The sequence below is a fragment of the Myotis yumanensis genome, unplaced genomic scaffold (genome assembly GCF_028538775.1).
Source record: "Myotis yumanensis isolate MYYU_CA2020_CCGP unplaced genomic scaffold, mMyoYum1.0.hap1 SCAF_23, whole genome shotgun sequence".
NCBI classification, from domain to species: domain Eukaryota; kingdom Metazoa; phylum Chordata; class Mammalia; order Chiroptera; family Vespertilionidae; genus Myotis; species Myotis yumanensis.
Window position 1 is genome coordinate 4,069,225 of NW_027223774.1, and position 6,015 is coordinate 4,075,239.

At 45.2% G+C, this 6,015-nt stretch overlaps 1 pseudogene; it reads right to left on the minus strand.

Moving 5' to 3' along the window:
• Positions 1–2,314: 2,314 nt before the first annotated feature.
• On the minus strand, positions 2,315–3,554 carry LOC139000286 (epidermal growth factor receptor substrate 15 pseudogene; annotated as a pseudogene).
• Between the last annotated feature and the right edge of the window lie 2,461 nt (positions 3,555–6,015).

Consider the following 6,015-nt stretch of genomic DNA (forward strand, 5'->3'; position numbering starts at 1 on the left):
GGCTGGTTTGCATTCACATCTATACAACCCTTCATGCTGGGCCACATCCATCCCAACAAAATGTGGTATCTTCATAACCTGGGATTGTTTTTTATTTTATTTTTACTTTTTTAACTATGTTTTTATTGATTTTAGAGAGAGAGGAAGGGAGAGGGACAGAAAGATAGAAATATTGAGGAGGGAAAAATATCAGCTGCTTCTTGCATGCCCGTTTTGGTGATGGAGCCTGCAACCCAGACATGTGCCCTGACCGGGATATTAGCTGGTGACCTCCTGGTTCATAGGTAAATGTTCAACCACTGAGCCACACTGGCTGGGCTGTGGGATTATTTTTAAACCAAGAAGAACTAAGTAGAAAAAAAAAAGTCCTGATACATGCTCCACATGGTCCAACCCATTGCACATCTCCACCCTCCTACCACTTCCATGAGGCTTCTTTGTATCCTTACTTCTGGCTTCTGTTCACCTAGATTTCAGGTGTTTCTCAATGATGATTGTTCTATAGTTTGTGATTTTCCTATGGTCCTGGGAGGATTTGAGTACTTCCTTTTCTTTCTTTACTATCTTGAGCAGATGCCTTAATGTTAGATAATAAATAATTTTGAATTGTTAGCATCATTTTATTTTAGTACATATAGTTCATTTTAAAATATATTTTATTAATTTTTGACAGAGAGGAAAAGAGAGAGATAGAGAGCCAGAAACATCAATGAGAGAGAAACATCGATCAGCCACCTTCCCGCACATCTCCCACTGGGGATGTGCCCGCAACCCAGGCACATGCTCTTGACCAGAATCGAACCCAGGACCCTTCAGTCCGCAGGCCAATGCTCTATCCACTGAGCCAAACCGGTTTCGGCCATATAGTTTATTTTAAAGAGCTTTTTAAAAAATTTGCCAGACCAGATTTAAAATGATTTATATTTATTTGTTTTATATATTTACTTCAACCGGTTTGAAGGTTATACATGCATTTCCAGTTTGAATAGTTACACCATTGTTAATATTGGTATTTATATCTATAATTGTGAACTATTTTTTATTCATTCTCTCCTTTAGACAAGAAAAGGGCACTACACACACATACTCCTAATATTATTTAACCTTTCTTAATTAATAATGTATATGTGAATGTATGTGCCAATATATTTTTTCAAAGTTTATTAGTCTTGCCATTGCTTTTCTCACTTTTACAACTCACTGTCTCTACTTCTTGTCTGTTGTGCTGTTGGTTTAATTACTATCTTAGTGAGCTTTTAGTGAGTGTGTAAATAATAGAGACCTTGTATGTTTGCAAATGTCTTATTTCCATTAAGACTCTTAAAAACTTGTTTTATTTCAAAGACAGAATATAATTCAAATACAAGGAGGGAGAAAGTCTCTAATGGCTGAGGACTTACCGCCCAAGCCATCTCCTCCCTCCTGAAGTCAGAACCTGACCTGGTGAATGTAACACATGAGATGTGAGTTCATAGGGTTGGACGTGCCTCTCTCTTCTCAAACTCATGGATTTCTCCCCTCTGACATTTTCACCTTAGCCTTGTAATAAAAATGTGGGTGAGTATAGGATTCTTCATTCACAATCAAGTATTTGAATGAACTTTTCACATAACTTTTGGCATTATTTTTCTGTTTGAATGTTAGCTCCCATCACTTTGTCCCACTTGCTATGAATATCAAGAAACACATTTCATTTGCATATTCATGCACCCTGGCACTGTGTTCCCTCTGCTTCTCTGTAATATACCCAGCCATTGGCCTCTAGGAATGAAGGAGACATCATCCTCCTGCATCTCACAGCTTCAGTGGCGCTTCTCTTTCTATTCCCCATGTATCTGAATTTTCTAGTTCCAGTCCCCTTGTGTTGCACTCACAAAATTTCCCCAATGTTGTCCTCCACTTTCAGATTTGTATCTTCAGCTGTATCTCCTCCTTGATGGAAAAAATGTTAGAGTGCTAAATCAAATTACTTTTTGTTCTTAGGTCTTAGGCATTTGCATGATCCATTACTAAAATTTTATGTAATTCTCTCCTATGATGCCTGTTGTTGCCCAAGAAATCAATTCTCTTCTTTCATTGTCAGATGTTTAAACATTCTTCAATTAAAATGAGTTTCATGTATTCCTAGTGTTCTGTTTCTTTGAGGGGTTTCCATGATAGCCCCCCTTAATGACTCTGTAGATAGTCTTTCATGGCACTCTGAGTCATTATTATGATTTCACATTTTCAGCAATCTCAAGCCTTTTGGATTCCCATGCTCACAGGTAGTTTTGATACACACTGAAAATAGCTTCACTGTTCAAGAAGGAGAATATTATATGGTTGATGAAGGACAGGGGAATTCTTCCTGCTTCTGAATCTCATATGTGCTGGGTGCAATAGTCAGTGCTAAGTCGTCCTGCTCCTGCTGATTCAATCGGGAATGTCTCCGCTCTTCTCTCTCATATTCATTCCGGATTGGCCCATTCAATCACATCTTCTTCAAAAAAGGGTAAGTTAACAAAAGCACTTGGGACAAACTCTTTATTGGTAGTGGTGGTAGTAGTACAGTGGATGGAACACAAAACATATCAGTATCTTTTTCTTTAGGGCGGTCACTGCCTGGCAAAGGCTGAACTGAATCATTCAGTTAAATGAGACAAGAAGAATCCAATGTGTTGCTGGGTCTTTCCCAGGTGGTGGTGACCAGGTTGTGGCTGAAGTCTGATCTCTGGTGATAGGGCTGGAGATACATGTTCACTGTTGGCTGAAACTTTCCAAGCACATTTTGTGTAATGATGACATTGCTGATCATGCTGGATGGGGCTGAACTAAAAAGGTCCTCATTGTTGGCCATTGACAATGTGCTGAAGTCAGCAAATCCACCTTCAAATGATTCCTCTCCAAAACCAGAAGCAATCGGGTCTTTGGGAAAATTCTTAGTTGCAACAACCAATCCATCCAAGAGCAATTGGATTGATGTGCTTCAGTGTTTCTACCAAAGGGTCACTGCTGATGCCGGCTGCACTGAAAGACTCAACACCAGACGTGGCCACAGGGTCAGGAGAAGATCGCCTGAGAAAGCTGTCTGATGTACATGGATCTAAACCCTTGAAAGATCACCTCCAAATAGACCAATTTCCCCAAAAGGATCGGCCTTAAAGGATCACTGCCAACAAAAATATCAAACTGGAAACAAATCCAAATCTGTATCTGCACCTGGATCTGCCAGTTGCCTTGATTCTACAGTCGACGGATCTTCCTCTTTAGAGTGTCTGTCACTGTTTAATCCAGAACAAATTTTCCATTGGCAGCTGTGGTCACCACACCATTCCCATCAGCCTTCACTCCATTCCCATCAGTTCCCACTTCATTCCCATCAGCCATCACTCCATTCTCATCAGTCCCCACTCCATTCCCATCAGTCCCCACTCCAATCCCATCTGCATCACTTTATTCCCATCAATCCCCACTCCATTCCCATGAGCCTTCACTCCATTCCCGTCAGTCCCCAAACCATTCCCATCAGTCCCCACTCCATTCCCATCAGTCCCCATTGCATTCCCATCAGCCATCACTGCATTCCCATCAGACCCCATTCCATTCCCATTAACCATCACTTCATTTTCATCCCTCACTTCATTCCCATCAGCCACCACTCCATTCCCATCAGTCCTCACTCCATTCCCATCAATCCCCACTCCAATCCCATCAGCAATCACTCCATTCCCATCAGTCCTCACTCCATTCGATTAGTCCCCATTCCATTCCCATTAACCATCAGTCCATTCCCATTAGCCAATGGTATCTGCCCTGCCCTGTGGCATCCACTCTCCCTAAGTTAGCATCTGACTGTGATGTACTCAGCAGGGCCCATTCCAAAGGTGAGTCTCACACTCCCACCTGGACAGACGCTCACTCCGGGCTATAATGGATTGAATCCATTTCAATCACACACAGGGGGTGTGGCTCCAGTGCTGACCATGGGCTGGGTCTATTGGCAGAGAGACCCAGTGCCCTTATCCAAAGCATGTGAAGGGGCAACCCTGCTCTAAATTTCACCCTAGTCCATTCCCCTCCCTCTGTGTGGCCACCCTGGGTCCCTCTCTTGTCCACACAGAGGTGGGAAAGTCCACGCTGATGACTTCTGGCTGTACCCAGGCACAGTAGCCACTCAGGGTTGGTCCCTGTTATCTCTTCTGCTTCCCTCTCCATCTAGGGAACTTCCACTTCCCTTTTTGGCCACTGAGTATGGCCACAAGTTTCAGAAACAGTGTGCATAGCCTTTCACAGTATCAGGAGCAGATGGAGATTTGTACGTGGGTATACGAATCATCCAATTCTTGCGGAGTTCTGAACAACACCACTCATGGCTCACCTCACAGAGCTTAGTCAGGTGTGGAAATAAACCAGGATGGCTCCCTCCAGGTCCCCGTGGCACCGACCCCACAACCATTCTTAGGAGTTGGGATCTTCACGACGTGCTGCATGAGAGGAAACTGAGACCCAAGAGATTGTACTTTCAGGGTGAAGGTCACACACCCAATGGACAATGGTGGACTATTTCAATAAGAATCAGCCCGGCCGGCATGGCTCAGTGGTTGTGCATCGTTCTATGAACCAGGAGGTCATGGTTTGATTACCAGTCAGGGTACATGCCCAGCTTTCCCGCTTGATCCCCATGTGGGGCATTCAGGAGGCAGCCGATCAGTGATTCTCTCTCATCATTGATATTTCTCTCTCCCTGTCCATTCCTCTCTGAAATCAATAAAGAAATATGTATATATTCTTGGGGGGGGGAGGAAGAAGAAAAGTATGTGAATGGCACTCCAGCCGCTGGACATGGGGCCCGAGGTAGCAGGACGTCTATGAGCACAAATATGTGTGGAAGCTGTGGTTCGGACCAGCTCTGCTGGTTGCAGGCGAGGTCTCTGGGGTAAAGGCAGCTCACACTGCCCTTAAACCTGAAGGTGTGTGTGGGAGATGAAACTGAACTCTGTCTGGGCAAGAGATGGGTTCCGTGTACAAAGCAAAGAGCAGCACAGTGACTCCTGGTGGCAAAGAACACAAATTCGGAGTCACCTGGAGAGAGGGAGCTCATGCTCATGGAGAGAGTGGACGGTCTGTGCCAAATTCCAGAGGAACCATCCCACTACGACCATAGGACACAGAACCCATGTAATCCTGTAACACTCCAGGAGTTAAACTCATTGAAAAGTAAATAAATTACAGTGGATGGTCTCTTGTAAAAATAAATGGAAGAAAACACCTGATTGAGACATTACTGCTCACTACACGAAGGAAGCAGGTGGGACACAAGTATTTTAAAAAGGTGATTTTTCTTAACTAACCAAAGCTCCAGATTGAATCATGGCTTCTTACTGTCTAAGACAAGCCATGGGCCCAGGGGGACAGCTCTGCTCCAGGAATGAGGGGCCCAGAGGGGGAAAATGACCCGGAGGCATGTGCCCAGGAAGGAGGGGCTGGAGGCTGTGGCTGAGAAAAAGAGAAGTTCATGAACATGTGATAGAAAAAAAGCCCAGATTCTGGGGCCACAGAAGGGACCTGTTTCCTTCCCCTATTTCCCTGCATTTCCCTCTACGCTCATTGTCACAGGGACATCGCCGTGAGCTGCACAGTGAGAGGGTGAGCATGTCCCTGCTGATCTGAGCTCTGCAGGCCACAGGGACCCACGTCTTCCTAAAGCGTTTCCAGGCCCAGGTGACACTGTCCATGGAGAGGACCCCAGGGAGGTGCTGATGGACGGGCTGAGGAGGAAGGAGGCCCCGTGGGGGAGGCTGTGACAGGGAAGGACGTGCCCTGGGTCACCTCACTTGCAAAGGGCGTCTCAGGAGGCTCCGGGTCTATTTTCTGCTTCACCATGAAAATGAGATCCAGGCTGCTAGAGAGAGACTGTGTCCTCGCCTGTGGGCTGCTGTCGTGACAACCTTGTGACAAGGAGTGGCCTCCAAGTGACCACCACCTGTGTGGCCCTCTGTCCATCCTGCTGGCGCCAGGTCCTCCTCCATCTGCTCA